Here is a 24,858-nt window from a genome sequence, read left to right on the forward strand (position 1 = left end):
AGCCTGGGAAGCATGCAAATGAGGTCATGAACCCCCAGAGGAAGAGCAGAGAAGGCGTCAGACAACCACAAAAGATCTTGTGGTTATTTGCTCAGGTTCAGATGCATCTCACAGGGGCTGCTGCTTTATCTATCCCTCCTTCCTCAGGGATGTCTGGACAAGCAGGCTTCTCAGGGGCTCTAGCTGTGGTGAGCCGGAGGCCTGAGGCACAGGAGGAGGTGGGATGGTGCTGGCAGGGCTGGCCCAAGGGAAGAAGGCGCTGAGCTGCAAGCCTCCGGTGGATGCAGAAAAGAGTTAATTGCAGACCCCAGCTCACCTTCCTCGGAACAGCATTTGTTTGTGATCAGCATAAAGTTAGGGTGCACTTTAATTCATTATTTTGCTTGAACTTCTCTGCATGGCTGAGCAGCGGTTTAGCGTACAGTGTCCTGCTTACACTTGGCATGGGGAACATTGGGTCTATAGGGTTTTGCAAGTAAAATATTTAAGATTTCTCAGGAAATGGTGCATGCAGTTTTTCAGGAAGATGTTTTGCTGCTTTCCCAATGACCAGGCTCATCCGGCATGTTCGAGCGACAGCCTCATTTATATACGGCATTGGAGAAGTGAGGGGAGTAGATGTTCTCTTCTTTCAGAAAAGGCACAATTTACCGAAGGACAGGAATTATGCAAAGCAATGTGATTTACTCACATCCTGAAGTCTGTAAACAGTGTGAGTTATGCTGCATGGCACTTTTGAAAAGATAACTGGGAAAGGAGGCCCCTTGCTTCATTTTGTGAATGAGTGACTCTATTGTATAATGTTGGGGTTTATTCCATTTCATACTGTGTACACAGTACTTACTGCGCGTTTGTAAATGAGCAACTGAGGAAATAGATCTTTGCTGGAGGCAATTGCTTTCCCAATAGTGATAGAAAACATCATGCATGGCAGACTCGAAGGTTATTATTTTAATACCTTTCTTCTTGTTGTAAAGCAACATGCCCACATGCTCTGGCAGGCATGCTGGGTCACCCCCTCCCTCCCCGTCACACCAGTTACCGTCAGGCTGCGTTGTTGCAGTGGGTGCAAATCCCCCCGTCAATCCCGATGCCATGCCCCTGCCGTAGAGCCAAACCCTTGTCTTGCCCAACTATAGCAACCGGGCCATTTGAGATCTTTGCTCCTTCCTGCCCTGGCCCTGATAGCTGCACCCTCAGCCCCTGCTCCAGGGTCTGTCCGCTCAACCCTCCTCCTCTGCTCCTTTGTTCCTCCAGTCATCTCCTCCTCGCTAGGATCAGCCACCTGCCACGCTCTCCCATAGACCTGAGCAACAAAATTCAACTTTGTGAAAAAGCATTGAGGTTTTGCATGTGTTCTGCATAAGACTCAAAATACCATTTTCCAGGAGAAATCTGTTGGGATGATCTAAACTTGTGGGGAACAGGGTGGCTTTAGGGGCAAGGTGAGAACAATAGCATCTCAGAAGAGCAAATAGTTTGACTGGAGAGTCCAAATGCTTGGACCAAATCCTTGGAGACTGGTCTGGCTGGACATTTCTGGGGGGTTTCCACCTCACCTCTACTTTCACTAGGAATTCCAGCCCACACCACAGACCTCCCTCTGAGGGCACCTCATGTAGACCAGTGAGTTGCGTTAACTCTGTAATCTCCTGTTTTGTAACCAACAGAAGATCACAAAAGAAGTTGAAAAATTCCTGAACAATAGAAACTCCTCTGCTCCTGAAGCTCTGAAGGACTTGCCTTTCTCAGTGAGGTGCTTGGGATGGCCTATCCCTCACATAACATGCTCTGGAGCATCCCCATCACTCCATGCCCCAGCCAGTCACCTCGTGGGGGTGTTGCTTTGTAGCCTGCAGCCCCTCCGAGCAGGCCCTGCTTGGCAAGGTGGCACTTTGCACCCTGCTTGCAATGAGCAGCACAGGACACCACTCTCTGGTTACCTCTGTGGAGGAAGAGATGCAATACAGTGAAAAAAGCAGGTAGCACTGATGTAGCCATGCTTAGGGGACCATGCACTGCCTGCCCCTTCTGCATGGGAATGCTCCAGGAGCAGGGGAGGACACGGCAGGCCCCTGCTCTGCCCTGCTGCTTTGAGTGTAAATGCCAAAACCACAGGGCTCTCACACCTGCACACCTGCTGCAAGGCTGCCTGTGTCACGTGAACCGCACATGCAAGGCGAAAATTCTGCGGCCCTTACCAAAAAAGCTGCGGCTGTAATGACAAGGCTGCCGTTGGCCATCTTCCCAGGCGTGAGGCTTTTGGCAGGACCCGCGGCCGGGGCAGGCGGAGGGCTGGCAGCTGGCTCGTGCCCGGAGAGCCACTGCCTCCGTTTTCCAAGACTCCCTGTTTATTTGTTCTACAACAGCTTGAAACCAAATAGGGTTAATAGCCCTCCCTGTGTCCTAGTGAGATGAAACTACCATTGGGAGACCCAGGACAATTTTTATGTAGGATTAGAAAACAAAAATCAATATTTAATTATCTGTAAGCTTTTTGTGTCACTGCATCCTTAGCTTGCTAACTGTGAGTGCCGGCTGCCATGGAGAAAGTAAGTCATTAAAGCTGCAGTATCTTTTACTGGCCCTTTATGGGCCTGCAGTAAATAGAGTACATTATCACTTCTCACACACCCGTATTGTTATTTATCTTTACAATCTCTATTTACCTATATTTATGGCAGATTTCTCCTGTATATTATATGGCTAGGTTAACTTTAATGGGGTTCATTAAAACGGGCACTTAACAAAACTTTGGAGCATCCTCATTTGAACAGATGGCAAGAAACTGAAACAGGGAAAGGAGGAAGAAAGGTGCTTCATGTCAATAAGTCCACAGCGCTCAGGAGGCAAAGGGTGGGTTTTGGATACGCTGGTGGCTTCAGGGATGGTGTCCCAGCCCAGGGCTTTCCAGGACCCACAGTCACTGGGTCAGCCTTGCTGAGTCAGGAGGAGGAGGAGGATGGACCTTTTGCTGGGCTCCAGGAGCTCAGTCCCAGGATGTTCCTGGTGTCTGGGGAGCCGTGAGCTCTTGGCTCTGAGGGGCTGCTCAGGGTCTCCCCGCCTGATCCCTGTTACACCTTCCTTCCTGACCCCCGGCTCTTCGCTGACACCCCAGCGTGGTCCCCATGGGGCAGCCTCCCACCCCAACACAGCCCCACGGGACAGATGGACAAAGTGCCCAGCACCGCTCCTGTGCGAGCCCACCCGGTATAGCTCTGTGCGCCCACGGAGCCGCCAACATCCAGCGCCATGGCACGGCCCATCCACCTGTACGTGCAAAGCCATGAAATACTCATAGCAACATTCAAATGACAATAAATAAATACTCTGGAAAATGAAACCTTCCCCGACGCGGAGGGGAACTGGCAATTAGCTGATCTTTTTGCTGCAGTAGTTAATTTTTTACAAGCCTCCCTTATTTTCACTGTTTCCCCTGGTTAATAATGACTAGCAGCCGCTTACACCATAAATAAGTTCCACAAATTTCGCAGATGCACCGGGCTGTTTAAGCAGGGAAATTGAGCAGCATATGTCTGAATGGTTAATTGACTTAATTGCTGTTAGTTGGGCTATTAGCACACTTGATCCACCCCAATGACCGCAATACTTCCTTAATGGTGTTCATTTTATTTGGATGCCAAGCTCCAGTTACCATTACAGGGAAATTTCCAATTGCTGATTACCTCATAAATATATAATTGTAGTCATAGGCTAAATAAAGCCAACAGGCATTAATAATGAACAGCGTTTGACTAAGAGCCTTTAAAGGATGATGGAAGTTTCTTTAAAGACCTTAGCTATTCTTGAAATGTAAATAATCTTTCATGCTTCTATTTTTAATGATGCTGCATCCTTTTTCCAGTCGGCATCAAGCACTAGGAGAAGTAAAGTTGCGTTCTGTGCCCAGGTAATGCCCAGAAAAAATAAAAGGCTCCAAGAAAGGAGCCTCCCAAGCTCTCACTAGTCCACCCCAAGCACCAGTTCCCAAGGGACGCTGAGATTATTTCTTTCAGGTAAACACCGGCATGTGAGTGACCAGTGACACAAGCCTCTCATGCAGGCTTTTTTAACACAATTTTCCCCACTCCCTATATGCAAGGAAAGATAAAAGCAAAGCACCACCGGGCCAAATCCTTCCCTTCCGTGCATGCGGGGGGCTCGCAGGGTGGGTAAGGGGAGCAGGTGAAGGATGCTGCAGCTCATGCACAAGGCTGCTGAGACAGGCAAGCATGTCACCAACTTCATGCATGTCATGCTGGGTGGGACAGCTGTCACCTTCCTGCCCAGCCCTCCACGTAAAGCAAGGCCTTGGTTGCTGCCCCGTGGTGGGGACCTGGTGAGAATATCCCCAAAAGCAGCACCCACAGCAGGGGTAGGAGAGCTGGACCCCTGCTTGGGCACTGGCCTGGCTGCAGCCCTGGGTCCAGCCACCCCAAAATATAGTCCATTGCCAAACAAACAACAAAAAAATAAATGTACCTACGAGTGCAGATCTGCCCCAGAGGGCAACACTAAGGACAAATATGATTTACCCAGAAGAGGAACAGCAAGGGAAAAATAGCCTTTTCTAACTCCAGCATTGTTACTGGCTCTAGAGACAATTTAATTATCCTAGGCTATTCTTAACTGACCTAGTAAAATGAACCTGTCTAGCTCTGTCCACAGTCATTACCTACGATTTGCTAATTCATGTGGAGAAGAAATTACTCCTAGATAGTCTGTTAATCTTTGATTCCTAACCATGAGCTCATTTACTCTGGACTTGTTCCCTACTGGTGCCAAATGGAGAGAATTAAATTAGTTATTTTCAGCTATTAGAGAACTAGTTACAATTAATGTTGTCTTTGACAATAGCTTGATTATATGCAGATGCCTCAGTGGTGCTGCCGTGGGCAGGTGGTGTGGCATGGCCATGCTGCCAGCTGGGGCAGGGAGGACTTTGGCTGCTTGTTTTAGCCCAAGAGCCTTCTGCACTAATTAGGGTTTGGGTCTGTCCTATGCATCCCTGTGGTAGGTTTGCTCTCACTAACAAGTGGGGCTAACGAGGTGTGGGAGCAAGGCTGCATGTGCCTGCTCCTGTGCCAGACATGTGGGCTGTGGACACTGAGCGTGGGACCAGCCACTCTTGGCTCTGTGGGGTGAGGGTGGTCCCCACGTCCCCAAGCAGCATCCCATCCCCACCCCACCATGGTGCTGCCAGAGAGGTGGGGTTGTGTTGCCCCAGAGCTACATGTCTTGTGGGACCACGGGCTGCCCCCACAGGGGAGATGGCATGGGGGGCTCTGCTGCTGCCCTGCTGAGAAGCTGTTTCCTGTTTCCACCCCTCCTGCCCATTTCTGTGGACACTGCTCTGTGGTGGAAAGCCAAAAAATCACTGTATGTGTGCAGGGACGGATGTTGTGAAGGAAGAAAAAAATCAGGAGAGAGAAGGCTTTTGAGGAACAGGGGAGTGAAACACCATTCATAAACTCCCGCCTGCCCAAGCTGCCCTGCCTCCAGCACCAGGGTCTCTCTGCATCCCAGGGCCACTCCCCCTTATCCTGCCCTCACACTGGGAGAAGAGGAGAAGGAGGGGCTGGCAACTGTCGAAATTCCCAGCCCAGGGCTGGCACAACCCAAGGGCAGCAGATGAGCTTCCTTCTGGGAAGAGCCACCTTCCCGAGGGTAGCAGTCCCCCCACCATGCCCCATTCCTGTGGGATGCATCCCGCCAGGATCTCCCTCTGCAAACCCACCAGGGACTGGCCCCCTGCAGGCATCATCAGGACAGCTGGCACAGACCCCCTGCCTGCCCATCCCTCATCAGATGGAGGTGCAGCTCCTCTCCATCCTCTCCACCCTCCCCGCTCCGTGCCTTCGCACCCGGCCACAGCCTGACCCAAGCAGCCTCGGCGGCAGCCTTCAACCAAGCTGCTGATACAAACCAATTATTGATGTAAACGGGGTCAGGCAGACTGCTCTTCAAACCCGGCGAAAACGAGAAGCAGATGTTAGTTTCAGCAGAGAAAAGGTCTTGGGATATGAAATAGTTTCACCTGGTGCCTTCATCTTCTAGAAAATCACACATGCCAATTCCTTTTGAAAATGATCAAAGCCAGGCACAGTGTTTCCTCTCTCCTTGCCGATCTACTTGAGTCTGTTTTATCAGATGGAGTTTAAAGCAATAGTGTGTTTTATTTTAAAACAGACTTAAAAAATATTCTGGCCTATCAGCTTGACCATTCAAACCATCTGGTTTCATACATTTCAGATGTTAGCCTGAAGAAGAGAAACGGTGTTAACAATAAGCAAAAGTACCTAATAATCAGTTTAATACAATGCTGCGTAGTACTTATAAAGTTGGCATATCCAAAATTATTACCAGAAGCCCAATCTTAATCCTTTTTAAGTTGGGGGGGGGGGGGGGAATGGATCAAAAATTAGAATGATATCAAGCATAAAATAATCTTCTGTCTGTGTCGCACTGATAAAAAAATAGAATATATAATTACCATGTAAAAACTGCTTATGTTTGTGATTATATGTTGCTGCCATCTCCAGGTCCTCACTGTAAATGACTTAATTGGGTTGTCCTGATATATGAATGCAGAGAGCAGGAGCGTGTGCCGGATCTTGCAGGGGTGCCGATCTCCATGCCCGGGCTGCACGAGCACGTGCCAGGCTGGGTGCCTGCCCGGGGAGACCTGACACACGGCCCGAGTTTTGAATCTCTTGGAGATGCTGCAGCCTGTCAGGGGGCTGCTGCTGAAAGCATTCCTGGGGGCTGAGGTGCTCCCACCCTGGGGTGGCTGCTCTTAGGTTTTCTTTTTCACCCTTCATTATAATTGCCATCTCTCACCACAGATACGATTTTTTTCCCCCTCTGGTTATTTATGAGAAGAGTGAGCAGAAAGTCTGGTAGAATAATGGCGTGGAGGTGATGTGGGGTGGACGTGGCATGGGATGGCAATTTTTGAATTTAGAAAGTGCCTCATGCCTGAAGGGCTATTGAAATCAATAAGGGAACTGGGAGGGAAGGACAAAGGACCCAATGCCCTGTCTAGACACTAAATGTACTTGAAAATCAAGTCATGGGATTATCTCTCCATAAGAGCAGACTGGGCAGACATACAGCAACCAGTGTTCAGGACTGAAAGGAAATTGGAAAAAAAAAAAAAACACCAACAAAACAAAACCAACTCAGAAAGCTGGCAAAACTAAAAGGATGTGCTCTTTTTGTTGCTTTGAATAGCACTTGGATAGATAACTCACTGCCTATGAAAGAAAAACAGGAGACAAAATTCCAGTGTATTAGAGAAGCATCTTTCCATACACACAGAGATATCACCAGCAGCAGGCAAGCCAGCACGGGCTTCTGCATCCCTGCTGGGAGAGACATGTGGGCATGGGTCAGCATCACCTTCCCAACACTCAGAACTGCTCCAGGCAGCGGGAGCAAGTGTAGGCAAACAACACCTGAGTGTGTGGTGTAAGCCTGCTTTACTGTTCATTAGCAGACATTTCCCCCAGCTAGGGAACAAAGAGTAAGGGCACAAAGTCAGAATTTCAGTCATGGGAGAGGGGACATGCTCCAGCTGGGAGCCGCAGGCAGACCTTGAGCCACCTTTGCCGTGCCCAGGGCAGAGCTGAGGAGCATGAGGTCTGGTGGAGCTGATGCAGGAACAGTGACCTGGAATATCCCAACCAGGGGAACGAGTCCTATTTATGAATGAGATAAATAACAGCAGAATGCTCTCTAGGTAAGGGAGATACCCAGAGATTCTCTGTATGAAAGCTTGGATCTGCATCTCCTCGCAAAACAGATAGCTGTGTATAATAATAAATATCTGCCCATGGATAGACCGTGAATAAGTACAACATGTATAATGCACCAGGATTACGTGATTTTTATGTATAAAAATGTCTTATTAGCTTTCTGTTTTTTCTCCCACATATCAAATAACAATACCCCACTTACAGCTGAAGTATGCTCCTTTTTACTACCCGCTATATTTATTACAGCTGAGAAAATAGATTTTTTTTCTTTTTTGTTTGGTTTTTTTTATTTGCTAAATTTAGCCATTTTTCTGGTGATGATGTTCAGTGGCATAGAAAGCAATATTCTCAAATAAGTTCATCATTCTCAAAAGCCTTTGGTGTCATTTAGTGAGGAATTCTTACTCTGAAAAACATTTGAATGCAAATTATGGCTATTACCACAATTAAATATTTATTTTTGCCCCCAAATGTGAAGATAATTTCATAACTAACTCAGCAAGGTAGGCAGCAGCAGAGGGGAGTGTGACAGACGCTGTACGTGTGGCGTGCGCCGAGCTGCACTGTGGTGCATGCCATACATCGGCACTGGGGTGGCTCCTCAGAGCTGCTGTGCTGCTGTCCTGGGAGCAAACCAGGATGAGGTCTACTGTGGATAAAGCTGCCCAAGCCCCCCCACCAGCATCCCTCCCTACTCCAGCTCCCGGAGAATCTGGGGTGCTGCGGGGAGCTAGGAGGTGGTGGCCTCAGGGTCCCCCTGCACTTGATTGCCACTGCTCGCCAAGTCCCTTGGGAAGGGCAGTTTTGCTTTGGTTTTTCCCAAAGAACATTTTTGAGTAAAGGAAAACATTGGTGAGAAATCCAGAAAACATGAATGGAAGTTTGATGTTTGTGAAAACCTCACGCTCCTGAGTTCTTGGCTCATTCAATGAAAACCTGAATCTTTTACTGAAACACAGAGAAAATCTGATGAAACTTCTGAAAATATCGCTTTTCTAGCAACCCAAGGCTGTGCCTTTCATCAAAAAAAAAAAACAGTGATACCATCGTTTTGAAAGAGTTTTGCTCACCCTACATTGGGTGAGATGGCATGAGTTTTGCTGAGGAGATCAATGGGTCTGCTCTTAGTGCTTTTTTCTAGAAGCTTTTACTGGTCCTAAGTTCTTGGGCAGAGAATTTTTCATAATAGCTTCTAAAACTGCAAATCAATAAATGATGTTTGCTAAACAATCCAGTCAAATCGAAGTTATATTTTGAACCTGAAAATGTACCTGCTGCACTTTTTACCATTTACCCAGTGCTAATATTTACCTGGAATTAATTCTGTTCAGTTCCCAACTAAAAGCATTGCCTTTCGGGGACGAAGCTGGCTAGCAGGGTCTTTCATTGCTCCTCTGGGGTGAAAATGTTTTGGATGAACATAATTTGTTCTCTGATTTCCCAGGATCCAAAACCTATTTGATAGCAAAGGTCAGAAGAGTTTTCAGTCATGCAGACAAGCTGCCAAATATAGATGGCCAGAACCGCAGAAATATGTAAATTCATTCACTTGGACAATTAACATTTAAGCTAAATTAAAACTAGAAGCAGTGAAGACACAAGAGCAAAGGCTGTGCTCATCGTGCCTTTTGAGGCTGGCACAGCATCGCTGATCCTACTCCTTCGGTCCCATCTGCACTCAGATTTTGTTTGTTGCCAATAAATCAATAGTTTGGGTAACACTTTTCTGGTGAGTTTTGGCTGCTGTGTCATGAACTCATCTAAAATCCAGAAGAAACCTGCTGCACTGCCTCTTGCTGTGTAATTCCTTTGGAGATGCAGGGCAGCGGGTTCGGCTGGCAGATGTGCCGCGCAGCCATCGTGGGGATCGCACCGTCCATTCCTCCATGCCCTCCGCTCTGTAACCATTCCTGGATCTTTTCAAGCTGGGAGGGAAATCGAGCCAGCAGCTGGTGGGGTTCTGTGTGGCCCTGCTTCCCTCTGCTTGATCAGCTGTATCTCTTGTGATGACCCTACCTCCACCCAAACTCCACTTCTCTTTCAGCAGGGACGGCAAAATCCCATCTGCTGCCTCTCTCTTTGGCTTGTCATTTATTCCACTTTTTAAGCCACAGGTTCCCACTGTAGCTGGGTTGCCTTTGCCTACCGTGACTCTATCTGGAAACTTCTCATTTCATAGAATGATAGTTTAGGTTCCTCCCAGCTCTTTAGGAAGCATATGTGAACGGGCATCGCTTTCCTTAGTTTTTGCTTACAGCACATTTAGGGCTAGGTCGATGAGCTCCAGTCAAGCCAGCAGTTGCCCTGAGTTTTTGACTTTGCCATAACGCTCCAGATTGCTGCCAGCCTCTTAACAAAGCCTTGAGGCTGGCAGAAAAGGGATGTGCTCTAAAGCTGTTTGCTCACCGACCATTGTGTAGGAGAAATTCCATACGGTATGAGCATCTCTTCTATAGTGCTCAGTAAAGGTGGGGCAGAAGGCAGGAGTGACTCTTTAATGAGGGGGGATGTCTAAAGAAGTTTGTGAATGGACTGGGAAAGTCATGGGCTTAGGATCACATTGCTCCTGCTGAAAGAGGTCTGTAAATGGAGTCATTATTGGTGGCAGTAACCGATCCGCCTCCTGGCTGAGAGTCATGGAGATTAGACATTAATTGAACATGGTCTCTAAGAGGGGAGTGTTTCAGGGTTAAAACAGGGAGGCAAAAGAAACATTAGAATTGTAGAATAGAGAGGGGCTGTTAATAAAGACACAAGGGCAGCTGTGCACCGAACGTGGGGGGTTGATATAGAATTTCAAGAGCTGGGGTCCTCTTTCCACTGAAAGCTACCTTACGTGGGGATGTAACCCTAGGAATTGAGCCCCGGAGCCACTGCTGCTCCATCCTCCACTGCCCTGGGGAAGGTGAAACAGGGCAGTAGCAGCTCTTGCCCTGCAAAGGGGTCTCCAGACAGCGCTGCTGTGAAATCTGCTTTGATGGCGAGATACTGCATGGGGGGAGAAAGGGTTCCTCATTGATTCCCACCGTACACGGGACCTTTTGTCTCAGTGACTTGGGACCTTCCTGTTGTGCAAACTGCAATTAATAGATCAGGAGGTATGTGATGAGCAGAGAGAGCGCCTTCAGAAGGTGGAGGTTCACTGGGGTGTCGTGCCCTAGCACAGCTGTGGCTGAATTTAATATCGAAGTCACGACGAGACAATCAGTTTTCTTCGTCACAGCTTTTCAGTTCATTACTCTCCCTCTTCCTTTTCTGCAAATAAGTAAATGCACTTAACGGGTTGCTACAGGTCATCTAAGCTAACTGTCATGTGTGCACTCTTATCCCAAGGTAATTGCAAAGTACTGTTACCCATCTTAAATGTCAAGAAAGTGATTTAAATATAAATTTACGTTTGCTGCAAACTAAGAACACATACACAGGCAGTTACTGCAGCCCAGCTAATGCACCATAGCCTGCAAAATGTGGTAATCTGATCAGGTTTCTCAACCTGACTTATGTTTATATGTACAGGAAATTTCAGAGGAAGATATTGCAACTTGGAAATCAGCTGTCACCGCTTCTTGCTGCAGGATGGGCCATCACAATAAATCTCCACCTCTGCTACAGCAGCTCCTCAGACTGTTTCACCTCCCTTTCAGTAGGGACAAGAGGAAGACCACATTTTGCTGGTAGGAGTAGAAGGACTTGCACAAGGCTGTTCAAAAGCTGTGGCTTCTCCCCGCTCTGTGCTGGCCGAAGGTGGCTCAGGGTGGAAAGAGCTCAGTTGGAACCCTTATGTATGTGTCAGACGGCTCCCAGCTGTAACGTGAGTGATGCTGAATTCCCAACAAACACCTCTGCTGCATGCACATCCCAGCCATCACCACTGGCATTTCTGGGTATTTGACAGCCAGAAGGACATCCTGTGAAAAACTTGGAAGCAAACCTCCCGTTGGAAGTGGTGATCCCTCTGTCGATTGTAAACAATGAGCAGGAATAGCAAGGCATGCAGCCAGTGTCTTGCAGACATCGACTGGAGTCGAGACACGGGCTGCCCTCACGGTGGGAGCAGCCCAGTGTGGGGTCTCCACCGCCTGCTTTCTGATCCCCAGCCATGGGAATGACCGTCTGGGGCGTGAGCGCTTGCACAAGCTGACATCTGCAACAAAACTTCTCCTGCAGGAGCAAGCAGAAGGCAGCACAGGAAGCCAGCAGCGGGGTGCCGGGAGGGCTGCCCTTGAAATGTGCTGCCTCTGACGGCCAGAGGGAATGGGAAGTCAGTCGGTCTGTGCAGCTCCCAGCTAGAGCTTGGGGGGGCAATGGGAGGGGAATCATTTCCAGGAGCAGGATAACAGTGTTGGTGCACACAAGGAAGAGAACGTGGCTCCCTGAAGCCCCCCAGTTTCATTGCCAGCCTGGGCAGAGGGTCCACAGGCACACAGCAGCACACCACAGCCCAGCCTGGCTGCAGGGCAGTTCTGCACGTCCCAGCTTTGGACAGCTTGCTGTCAGGCAAAGTTTCAGGAATTAGACATTATGGTGTTTTTTCAAAGCGCATTTAGAAATACCAGTTTGGGGTCTGAAAAAGAATGTGTTTTCCCTCCCTGAATTTCAGGATCACTTAGAAAATTGCAAGTGAAATTCCCACTCGTGGCCAACCCGGGCTCCAGCGCTGCTGGAAGCCACCGTGATCCATGTGTGGAGGGGAGCCAGGCTGTTTGGACAACCCTCGTATCGATGTATCCAAACTTTGGAGACATTGATTTTGCCACTTTCACGTCTGACAGGCTTTCATTAACAGCTTTGATGTAACTCTGATACAGAGGATAATCTGTGTTTTCCTAGTTGAGCCTGTATTTCCTCAGGCACGCAGATAGCTGGCACCTTTCTCCTTCTTCCTCTCCCACAGTTTCCACATGAGTAGTCCCAGCAATACGCAAAAACCCATTTAGCAAATGGATTTTTTCTTGTGAAGTGTTCAAAAATAGTCACCCTTTATTATTAAAAATGGTGACTGTTGTATCATGACTCAACAGTCTGAGGGCAAATCTGCACACTGTATATCAATACTTCACGTAAGCAAGTGGAGTAATCAATAGTTCAAGTATATTTCTGTATTTATTACATATTCAATTGACTAACTCATGCCCTTTCATCAATACATTAACTGATAATAAAACTCTGTTTACTATAGAAAATATTAGACACTGTGTAACAAATAATTGAACATTAGTATGTGCAAGTATTGAGCTACAAAGGAGCAGCAGGAGGGAACTGTATAATATCCTCCTGGTTAAGCCCACCTTGTGTGATTAAAGGGAAAACAAAATGCCACAGATAAGAGATTAAAAACATCTTGTGCTAATATAGATCTGAAGTCATCAAAGGAGGAAAGATTAAAATGAGCCGGTTCCTGATTTCAAGTTGTCACAGTGTTTGAAATGCCTGCTCCAAAGCAAAACTCCCTGGGAGGTTTGATGGCAGCAATGGCTGGAGCATGGGTCAGGTTTGCAGAACGTGCCCTTCAGCAGCAGCGAAGCGCCGGGCTCACCCACAGACCACGGCGGGGCCGTGCTGCTGCCAGCGCACGGTGCTGTGAGCAGCTGTGCTCCTGCAGGGCTGCTGACCACCGCAGAGGTGGGAAGGGTGGCCCTGGGGATGGTTGGCTGGGCTCCAACTCAAAGGTTTATTTCTGCTACAGTTTTGGACAGGTAACATAGACCTCAACGGCTGTGACTTGGGCATAGACAACCTTCCTCTTGCCTAGTCTTTGCTGGTGGAAGGCATAAGCTTTTTGGGGCAATAACCTTCTTCCAGGGGAGGTGCCCATGCCCTGCACCAAAATGCTGGCCCACAAGCTGGGAGCCTCCTTGGAGCCCCTGCTCTCGGGTACAAAGCAGGGCAGTAAACCCCCATATGTGCACTGTGGAGGATGAGAGCCCAGCGTCAACCCAGAGTGAAGGGAGAGCACTGGGAAAACCTCACCGCTGCCCTGACACACAGCTGAGAGCCATGGGCATCATCTGGGCACTGCACAGGCAACAAAAATCACATACTTGGTGTAAAACCATGGTACTGAGAACAGCCAAAGCAGGTTCAGTGTCTTGCAGCAGGGATAAAGTCTATAGCAGGAGGAAGAAGTAGGATTTGGATACGTTTTATCTGGGACAACCGTTGGCTTTGACAATATTTTAGCTGAGGAAACCTAACTGAACCTATCTGGTTCCAGGGGAAGGAGGCACCAGGAGATGGGAGGTTCAGGGCTCTTAGGCAGCACTGAGCAGAGATATCCAGGACTCGATGGTGTACAACTGCACAGTTTCCAGCTCTGTGACCCTGTCCTCCCAGAAAAGCATCAGGGCTGCAGACGCAGTCAGGGTCTTCTTGCTCGCACAGGGTAACCCCTTTAAATACACAATGATACTTAACAGCCAGGAAGCATCTTGTTACGATTTACAGGGTATTAATGAGCAATCTGGTACATATGGGAACAAATGATAGCACTCTGCGTTAATACCAGGGTCATTAATGCATACTCTAACAGAGGAAATAATTAGGGTGAATTACAGCTATAAGGCTGCATTGGCTGGTGCGTCTAGTTCTCGGATTGTTCTCTGAACTCACCTATATCTGGCTGGGTTCAAGGTGGCATCTCGGAGGGGAGTGGTGTTTCCATTGCATGGAGGTGAGCCAGCCAGGACCAGCTCTGCCACCGCCACACTGCAGCTGGGTAATTAGCAGCAGAGATGGCCTCTGTCCTTAAGAGAAAGGAGCCGATGGGTTTGAGTCAAATGTGAAAGAACAGTTTATTTTGTGTCAGTTTTAATCAAGCTCAATAGCAAAGCCTCTATTAAGTGTGAGGAATGTGTCCTGTGAATGCACTGCATTACTATTAGTTATATTTTATTTTTATCATTGTTATTATTTATTAGTCTGGAGACCCAGTAGTCCATCGATTTGTTTCTGAGTACCCCAAATGAGGCTGAGCAATCATAGATCATCTTTGACTGAGGCTGACACTGGCATTTTCTCTCCTAAACCCTTTGTTACAAGCGTGCAGGCTCTGGAGCAGGTTTGGTCTGAGGCAGGTGATGACCAAAGCCCTGGCTCTGCTGGGCGGTGAGGCTGCGAGGGAGCTGCAGGCTGGCCGGCGCTGCATCCAGGGGATGCTGACAGCACCGTGCTCCCCAGGGTGGCCTGAACAGAACCTGGAGCAGCCCAGGGAGGCAGGAGCCAGGTGGGCCAGGGGTTGCTGCCCCGGCTGAGTCACGTCCCTGGCAAGGACACCGCTTGTGCAGAGCAGATCAGAGAAGGACTTTCTGGACTAAGAATTGTACTGTGTGCGATGCAGCCAGCTCAGCGCAGGTGAATAACCCTTACACATTCACTTGGAGAATATAGTGGTCGTCCCCCTGCAGCAGGGCAGGGGGCTGGCCCCTGCTTGGAGTGAAAACAGAGCATGGATGAAAGAAGGGGGTGCATTTTCCTGCGGCTCTGCAATTATTAATAACACACAATCCCTTTATGAAAGCAAACTGAGGAAATCAAAGCATGAAAAGTAGGATGCAAAGAAAACTGAAAACCATTTCAAGTGCAGTGAATACAGTGTGAAGGAGTGAGGAAGGACTGTGGACTTAACACAGCTAGCACCATTTGCACTCACCAGCACACTGCATTTGCGTTTGCTCCAGGAACTGGAGTGCCTCAAAGCAGGGCATGCTTTGGTTGTATTTAATGCATTGCTCTCCATAACCTCAGTTCAGCAAGGTGTTCAAACATGATCATCTTTCACAAAAGTGCAGAAAAACAGTAGGCACAGCATTTGGAGCCTGACCCTCTCTCAGCCTGTGCTGAGCTTACACTCAGCAGCTGCCCCAGTCCCCAGATTGACAGGGTGCCCACCGATGGCATAAGCTGTCACACCCTGGCCGAGCAGTGAGCGCTGGCACCGCGGCGTGGGGAGCCCCAACCCGGGCAGTGCCATGCTTCCCCATGCCACAGCCAGGGAGGCAGCGCCGAGGCCGTGCACCATGTATAATGCAATGACCAGCCAAGGCATTTGTGTCCAGATGTGTGTTTACATCCCTTTACCCTGGTGTTTTACGAGGGAGAACGTCTGTGTCTTTGTCACTGCTGATTGCCCTCCGCTTGTTCTTGCATTTGATAGTTTCAGACAAGCAGCCTTCACCTGAGGACATGTCAGAGCGTTGCTGGTTACTTGTCCAAAGGGGAAAACATTCTTTATCTCCTTCAGTAGCTTGTGCTTTATGATGCAGTAATATCCTCTGCTGCCGGAGCTGCAGCCTCCTCAGTTAGCATGAGATACGTATTATATGTATTTCAGTGATTCTGCAGATATTCTGTGTATTGAACAGACTATCTCAAGTGCTATGCAAATGAAGGAATAAAAATCTGCAATATTTTCAAAGTGAAAAAGGGGCTTTATTTCCAGATATAGATTTTTGTGGCAAAAGGGAAGGGTAGCTATTTACAGTGCACGGCAGCCTGCAGCTCAGGAGCAGGCTGCCCCACTGCCAGATTTACCTTTGCAAACAGACGTTGATCCCGTTGGAGCGAGGCTGTGACAGTGGAGGATGACCCAGGGGGCTGGGTGGCAGGGACCCCTCGCTGTCACAGCTTGCTGCAGGCGTCCCTGCCCGTGTCCGGCTACTCTGCCTGCCTTGCCATCACCCTGGCAGGAAGATGCTGGACACCCATGGTTGACCTCAGGCAGCTGAACCACCAAGCTGAAACAAATTTGAATTACTGTTCATCACACTAAAATAAAAGACTTTCACAGGGGCCCTTCAGCATGGCCAACAGCAGAAGGTGATGGAGACTTGGGCTCATTAGCGGCTTGCTGCTCCGGGTAGGAGCTCACCCACAGCGTGCTGCCAGTGCAACAGGACCCTGGGTGCTGGAGAGCCACTGGCAAGCCACCCCAGGTCTGGGCAGAGCTGGGCTGGGAAGCTTGGAGAGCTGGAAAGCCAGCAGCCCCAGGGTGGGCAGGGTGATGGGAGCGGGATGTCTGGCTGGGGACGGACATGGGAAGCACCATCAGTGCCCCATTAAAGCCAGTTTGGATTGTGTGGGTCACCGTCCTGCCCTCAGTGCTCCTGGTGCAGCCCTCAATGCCCCAGACACCCCCTGCATGCATAGATATATGGGTAGTGTGTGTGTTTAATAAAATACAAACTTACATTTCCCTTTCCAAATGAAATTAACATACTTTATTGCCAGCTATAAGAAATATTCCTTAAGGGTAAGAAGTTTATAAAAAATTTAAAGTAACAAAGGCAAACTTATAAAAAATTCATCTTTTAGTAGTGATTGCTCTATAAAAAAAAGAGTGAGTTTAAGTGAGAATACAAAATTCACAGAATTAATTATGTAAACAGAAAAAAAGGCACAACAGCTGAGAACTAAACTAATTAGCAGCAGAGTCGCCCTGCAAGTGTCAGCCTGGACCTGCAAGTCGGCTGCTGAAGAGTAACCCACAGTGACAATTGTGTCCTGAAGTTATTTATTAAATAACTCTGCTATGTTCCAAATAGTGTTGACTTAATTAAATGAACTGTATGTGTGGGGAGACACCAACTTTTCTCACCTGTGCATCATGCACAGCAGGGTGTCCCATGATCTTTATACCAACAATATGTGGAAGGATTTGCTGAAGTTTGCTCATTGTTACTGAGGGCACCTCCAGAGGAGCTGCTGCAGCTCTGCCAGCACGGAGGTACAGGCAAAACATATTCATGGTCCATACTGGGATCCAGGCAGGACATTTCAGCAGACCTATACCATGGCTTGCTGTGGCAGAAGAGGTGACTCATAACTTCATCCCAATACTTGAGCAACATCAAGTCTAATCTGCTTACAAGGTGCTGTGGCAAGGCACTCACTGCTTCCCCGGTTTTGCCAGTGGTAGTGGGTTTGGCGAGTTGCCTGGCCATGAGTCCCGGGAGGAAGAAAAAAAACGCAGACCCATATAAATAAGAGTACCTGAAGGGAAATCCTCCTGCAGCCCTTCTGCACCGCAGCTTTCCTGCCCTCCCAAAGCCAGACAAGGCTGTGGTCAATCGCTCTGCACCAGACTCTCCCTCCTTCCTCAGCGGAAAGCATGGAAGGGGCAGGAGAGAGAAGACTGAGTCTGGGACAAGGAGAAGCCACCTCAGCAGGGTACACGCAGGTGCTTGCCTTGGCTCAGCCTCCTTCCCTCTGCTTTGGCACAGAGGGAGGGGTGAAATCCTGCATCACCATCCCTAGAGCTAGTTCACGCCTCTCCACACATACCAGTTCTTGCGTCGCTGCCTGAACACGCCAGCTCGGACTCCTTCCTCCAGATCACTCAGGTTTAATGATTGCCCTGCTAAATTCAGAACAGCCAAATGCAAAGGACGGGACTGGAATGAGCAAGAGACTTTCCATTCACAGGCACATTAAACATGTCATTGAGATGGAAGTCACTTGCTCATTCCAGCCTGTGCCCTTGCATTATTTTTCACTGTAGGAAAATTTTCAGGAGGAGAAAAGAAACCTAAGGAACACATTTAAAAGTAAAGTTGAATAGAACAGAGCGGTTGGGAATACAAATGCTGCTGAAGTTTCGTTCTGGTTCTTTCTCATCGCTGTCCTATGCCAGAGAGGCTCGGCCGCCCCTGCCCCGGAGGACGTGCTGTCAGCAGGATTCATGCAGCCGTGCACCAGCTCCCACCACAGCTCCCGGGAGCCGGGGATGGCGAGTGCCCCAGCCCCCGTGGGTACACCCAGCCAGAGCGTGGTGGGCCTGTCTCTGCTGGCATCCTCGCCGCATGCCGCGTGCAGCTGAGAGCACAGACAGAAACCACAGCTCACAGCTCCTGAACCTGCAGGAGGGGATGTGAACCAGCCCTTATGAAATCTGGGTCAGTGAAAACCAACCCGCAGGGAGAAGCCACAATGTCGGTTCTCCAGCCCCATTCCACTCTGTGCCGGTCCCCGTGTGGTGAGCTCCGGCAGAAATAGCTCTGGCTCCGTGCTTGCTTTGGAAGTGCATCTGATTTCTCTGCAGTTTTGCTTTTTTTGCCTCTGTGCTCCGCTGCTCCGCTGATAACTTTTCTCTGATGATGATCCCTTTGGCAGGTGACTCATGAGAGAGAATAAAGGTCTTTGTCCCTCCTCTGTGCCCCAGTGTTTTCCTTACCTGTTTGTTTTTCTTCACCTGGATAAATGAGATGGCTTAGGTGACCTGAGTGGTGGAAAAATTGCTTTTCCAGTGTATGTGGGCACTGGTGAAACCACTGGCCGCAGGCAGAGCTGTCAGCCCAGGTACCCATGCACTCATTGCTAGGGACCCACCAGTGGCCAAGGGCTAACAGGGACAGCAGGGAAGTCATGCCTGGCTGGAGGTGGCACTTTGGGTGTCATGCTGAGCCTGTTCGGATACAAGGCTACAGCATGCTGGGGCAGCCTCGCTGACTGGTGCCGTCCCACCAGCATCTCTGCGGTGGGACTTGGTGCAGTTCCCACCCCGGGCAAATATCAGGTGCCTGCCCCGTGCCACCTGCCACCCACTCTCAGGTGCAGGGTCGGACGAACGCTGTCCTCCTTCCCTGGGTGCAGGCGAGCATGGCTGGGCTTCTGGGCTCCCCTCCAGCCGTGCGTGGTGCACTGGTCCTGGCTGCAGAGAAAGAAGTGCTGCCCCTGCCGAAGAACCCAGGTGGAGCTGTTCCCGTGTGGGTGCCACAGCAGGGCAGAATGGGGCGGGACAGGGATGGGGGTGGGGATGGAGATGGGGACAGGACAGGGGCCGAGGGCTAGCTCTGTCTCCCTCCCTGCAAAGCCTCTCTGGTCCTGCCACGTAAGAGGCAGAAGCATCATCTCACATGGGGAAGGAGCAGCTACATTTAGAAAGTGCATGAAAGGAAATGTTTGAATTTCACAGGAGCCCCTCGCCCACTCCTTTTTCTCACTCGCTCAGCTTAATGCTTCCTGAAGAATCTCCTTTCTTTCTTCATCTGTGGTTATTTTTGCCTGTGAGCTATAGCACGAGTAGGTGTGGATCATCTTGCCGTGCCCAGGTGTGCTGTCCCAGGAGCCTGCACAGGTTTTGCAATGTGAAGAAGCTCCATTATCCCATTGCCTTCCCACTCTGAAATGCCTGGAAGGATTTACCTTCCCTCCTGCATCCTCTTCTCTCCCTAGATCTGGTTTTCCCCTGCCATGTGATAAGGCATTTTTAATAGGAGCTCTAATGGTTTATGCTTCACGTTGCTCTTCCCTGGCAATATTGCAGTGAGGCAGACACCCATGACACCTGGGTGCTGAACATCCCTGCCCCAGTTTCCTCCCCCTGTATGGGGATATGGTGCCTATTTTGTGAGGGGAGAAGGGATCCGCAGGGCTCTGCTCATGCAGTGAAAGGCCTGGAGAAATGCAGATGCCAATGGCAGGGTCTGGCAGCCCCCACTGAGGCCTCCTGAAGGCAAAGCAGGGACCAGCTGCTGCTGCAGAGCATTTGCTAGATGATGCAAAGCTGAAATAATCTCCCCCAGCCGGGTGTGCTTCTGCCAGCCCCTCCAATTTAAAGACCGTCCTTTCCTTTTCTCTGCTGACAAGTGCCAGCAGCACAATGCATGTGCAAGTAAACGCTCTCCAGTGCCCTCTGCTTGGCATCACTGCCCCTTCCTCTAGCCAGTCTCTGAAGTGACTTTTAATGAGGATTTTAAGCAGTTCCTTCAGGCAGGTGCCTGCCAGGCCAGCCCACCAGGAACAAAATCCACCGTGGTAGCTCTTCTAATGAACACTGCAGCCAGAGGAAGGAATATATACGTGTATTTCTTTGCACTTGCATTTGCTAGAAACGCAGGCACGGCCTGCGAGCGCTCTGCTCTGGCTGCTGGCTGTGGCACCAGGGCCAGCGTCAGACGTGCAGTCAGAGCAGTGAGGGAGCAGGGATGGGGGCACGATGAATATTTCATGCTGCAACACCAGACCTTTTCATTAACACTAGAGTGGAGGGCTCAGCACTTCTGATGTTTGTTACCGTACATGGGAATGTCACGGCAAGCAAGCCTGGGTGGGCTCCGCTTGCCGAAAAAGAACAGCAGCCAAGGTTGTAATTGCTCACGTGGAACCTGCCGGTTAGCCCGCCAGGACCTGAGCATCAGCTGCACGGCTTGGTGGAGACACAGCAGTGCAGGACCACTTATATGGGAGGGCAGGGATCGCTCTGCCAGGAGTTAAATTTCTAGGCTGATAATAACTCCCTGGATTTCCTCAGGGCTCTGAAAATACATGACTAAAGAGAAAATGTTCATTATAAAGTGAGAGCAGGAAAGGTTGGACTGACCTTCTGATAAAGCACTGGCCACCACCAGTAAAAAGGTCACTGAGAGTATTTTTGCTGCCTCGGTTCCCTGCAAGGGGAGCTGGCTCCCAGCCCATGGGGCCAGCAGGGACGGGATCCTGCTTGACGTAGGTGGGAGCTGTCTGGCATTGGCACCAGCCCATCCGGCAGAAACCCCCCTCCTGCTCCACCACGGCTCTGGGAACTATTGACTGGTTTTAAGGCAAGGGCTTCCCGGGGGTCCAGACGCTGCCTGGGGCCCAGTGAGAGCCGACAGCATCTCCCTCAGCAGAGACCTGCAGCGGGGTGCTCCGCTGCCCTGCGCCGAGCCTGGCTTTAGATCGTCTCCTGCTGTTGTACTCCAGTCCTGGTAATATCATAGCGGCACTTCAGAGCTGGAGAGCTCTCAGCTGGGAGGTGCTCCCTGCCACTGGCACTAGTTCAAGCCGCTTGGTGAACTAAATTGATTTTTTATAGTTGCTCTGGAGCAAGTTTAATGAATCTGTTAGTAGCTGCTCCCTGCTTAAACCTTTCCTTAGTGCTGGAACTGCAGCACGGCATTTCATAAAACGGAGACGGCTGCTTAAGCCGTACCCCTCACCCCCGAGCAGCACCGCTGTGATTAGCTGCCTGCTGCATAATTCCACACCATTACCGCGTGCACTCGGAGAAAGCCATCAGCTGAGTGAGCCGCACCGAGGTGTGAGAGGAATCAGATGCCAGTCTCACATGGGAACCTTGTAGAAAACACAACATACAGGTGTCTGCGTGCTCCTGATTTTCATCTGCAGTCTTCTGTGTTAGGCCAGCGCCAGCTCCAAGTGTTAAATCGCTGAGATTCACGCTCTGCGATCACAAGACTGCCTCAAAGACAATGAGGTTAAAAATTAAAAGCAGTTTTGCTTCCATTTTTACAGAGGTTTTTTTCTTCTTTGAACATTTTCCTCACATTTTTGTGCAGTAAAAGGGCTGGAGAGCTGCTGCCAAACAAAAGCATAGGCTGAGATTCACATGACTCTGGGACCTGGAGCTTTGAGAAGACAAAGGCTACCCCTTGCTCCAGGGTGGGAGCAGAGTCTGCGCTCAGGCTCAGGCGGTGCAGATGAGGGGGCTCAATGGCTCCTGCACATGCTGCACCCCTGGGGGCTTTGGACCCAACAAGAGGCATCGAGAGAGGTGGCACTGGAGTGGGACAAATCCAGCCCAAATCATCCAGCAAACCCCTCAGAGGGTCTGCTCAGAGCTGCGCCGCACCACTGCTGCCTCATGTCTCACTGCCAGCGCCCAGCCTCAGCATGCAGCACTGCTTCCCCTGTACCAGGCGCTGGCGGCTGGGGGTGCTGAGCTGGCAGAGCATCCCTCCCAAAAGCGGGGCCAGGACGGAGCTGTGCAGTAACGTGGATGGCACCATCACGGGCGGTTTCTATCACTACACACAGCTGCTGAGCGTGCCTCTTCCTTCAAAACAGCTGCTGGGATCTGACCCTGTCGATCAGGCAGTACCAGGAAACCCAGCGAGCCTGCCGGCAGCCTGCTCGCTGACATAAATGTTTTCAAACATGCAGGCAGCTATCTGATCGACGCCTTCCCCAGAGGACAGGGCTCTGGGGCCTCGGTGCGCATGCTGTACGCTGGGTTTTGCCAGTAAATGATGCTGCTTCCGAGCAGAGTGTTTAACTCTTGAAGCACAGTGGCAGCTGGGCTTGGGCGGGTGCTCGGTGCTGTGCCAGCAGCTCCCGGTTTGCAGCATCCTGGCACCGGGGAGAGTGGCTGGAAGAGAAGGAAACTTTGGAGAAGGAGGAGGCAGAACCGGAGAAGGCAAGGCCAGTGGGAGGTTTCCTGGTGGTGTCACCACCGGGGTCAGAGAGGCACAAATCCCATATGACATCAAACTAATGGGTAGGGAATAAAAAAATGGGTTTTGTTGACTTGGGACAAAAGATAATTAATATTGATTAAAGCAATATAAATGTCAGCAAGCATTAGCAGGAGAGCCAAGTAAACAAAGGATGCCTGCACTGGAGTAAGAGCGGGGAGCGGAGGGAGCAGGGAAGCCATGGTGAGTTCCCAGCTGGGGCCAGCTGTTGATGGCAGGTGACTTCTGCCTCTGGCACCGCCAAGGAGGACTTGCTGCTGTAGGGACCAGAATCAGGAGACCCATGTTATACCTTGAGCCTCATCTGGGCTCCGGCTCTCCCTGTTGTGGGAGACATGGAGTTTCCCCATCAAGATGGCTCATGCTTCGCTCTCACCTATGCATCTGCCAGGAAAGCCTGACCAGCACGATGCCAGCACCCACGAGGAGCAGGGTTTCCCCATCCCTCACCATAAATCACAGCAGATAGGGGAAGTGAAACCGTGCCATTCCCCCAGGGTGGGGAGGAGTCTGGCCCCATGGTGCTGCTGGCTGCCACTGCAGAAACTGGCACTGCTACCAAGTGGGGCCACCAGCAGCACCAGCAGCCCGGCTCAGGTCACCAAGCATTCTTGCCACTGAGCCAACTAGTGCTTGTGGCAGATGGGACCATCTGTGCCCATCTGATGGTGCCCCAAACCGCCTGTCCCCCCTGCTAGCTGGGGATGAATGGCAAGAAATGGCCCGGCCCCAGCTCCTTGCCTGCAGAGCGATGGCTTGCTTTATTGTTTTTCTGACTTTAGAAAGTCATTAGGCTTTAAGTGGAGGAATGCATCTCGGAGCACCCTTGTTAATTTGAACAACTATTTACTTAAGCATCCAGCACGCTGCCCTTTGCATTATGTATGCAGCGATCCTCCTGCTTTCTGTGTTATAACTGCAGTATCGATCGGTACCACTTCAATAACCTCATTGAGATTCTGGACACCGGCTCAGGGACTCTATCTCAGTGTCTGGTCAATAGCTTATATTTTTAATTTGTCGATAATCAGTCAGGACCTTGGTCTGAGTGCTGCTGAGGTTCTTTGCTCAATGGGGAAGGTGAAATCACTCAAGCAGGGTCATGTTTATGGCCTAAGCTGAACCATGGGAAATGGAGATATCAGTCAGGCTTATGAAAAATAACATGCTATATTATTTTTCATAAACCTGACAAAATCATATTTATTTAAAGACAAAGATAAGGCACCCAGCTGGCAGCATGCACTTTCTCTTCTCATCTGAGCGTGCTATGCCCTGGAAAGTGCAAACAGCTCCAAAATGTGCAAGCCCTGCACCAGCACCAGCGCTTCCCAGGCCCTCCCCCTACCTAGTCTCGGGCCAGGTCTCCCTGGGGAGCCCAGGGGGTGCAGGGGGAGCTTCATCTGTGCTTGCTGCTGCCTGGGTCCCAGGACGGAGACATGCTCATTTCAGCAGCAGCAGCACGTCCAGCCTCCAGCACAGGACATGTACCTGGGAGCCAGCAGCAACCCCCATCTGCAGCATCACCTCGAACAGCCTATGCCACTTCTCCTCCTCACCCTTCTTTGACTTCAAGCACCAGCTGAAAGGCAACTCCTTCAGCCTGGCCTGTACCCTTAATTAGCAGCAGCTGGGGGAAACAAGGCGTTAGGGCTGGGGTGTATATATAGCTCAGGAGAGGAATGCTCTGGTTTGTTTGCAAGGTGATGTATGAGGATTGCTGGCTCTGCTCAGGGCTCTTCAGGATGTTTAACGGGAAGACATGTGATTTTAGTAGGAGAAGAGAGCAACTGTTTCCAGGTGAGTGGTGTGCCCCAATGCCTTTTCCAAGTACTCAAATGGAGTATTTAACTGCTTTTAAGGGCTTTTTTGAGAGTTGGGAATTTCATAAGGCAAAGGTTTAATGTCTAAAA

At 50.0% G+C, this 24,858-nt stretch overlaps 1 long non-coding RNA gene across 2 annotated transcripts in view; it reads left to right on the forward strand.

The window, feature by feature from the left end:
* Nucleotides 1-24,858, forward strand: part of LOC308071053 — a 112,465-nt gene that overhangs the window by 35,966 nt on the left and 51,641 nt on the right. For both annotated transcript variants that reach the window (XR_013930969.1, XR_013930970.1), the window contains exon 1: nucleotides 1-24,745. This exon is cut by the window's left edge and continues 35,966 nt beyond it. This is a non-coding gene — a long non-coding RNA (uncharacterized lncRNA). The remainder of the gene's footprint in view (nucleotides 24,746-24,858) is intronic.

Source organism: Falco punctatus, assembly GCF_963210335.1.
Source record: "Falco punctatus genome assembly, chromosome: 1".
Lineage (NCBI taxonomy): Eukaryota > Metazoa > Chordata > Aves > Falconiformes > Falconidae > Falco > Falco punctatus.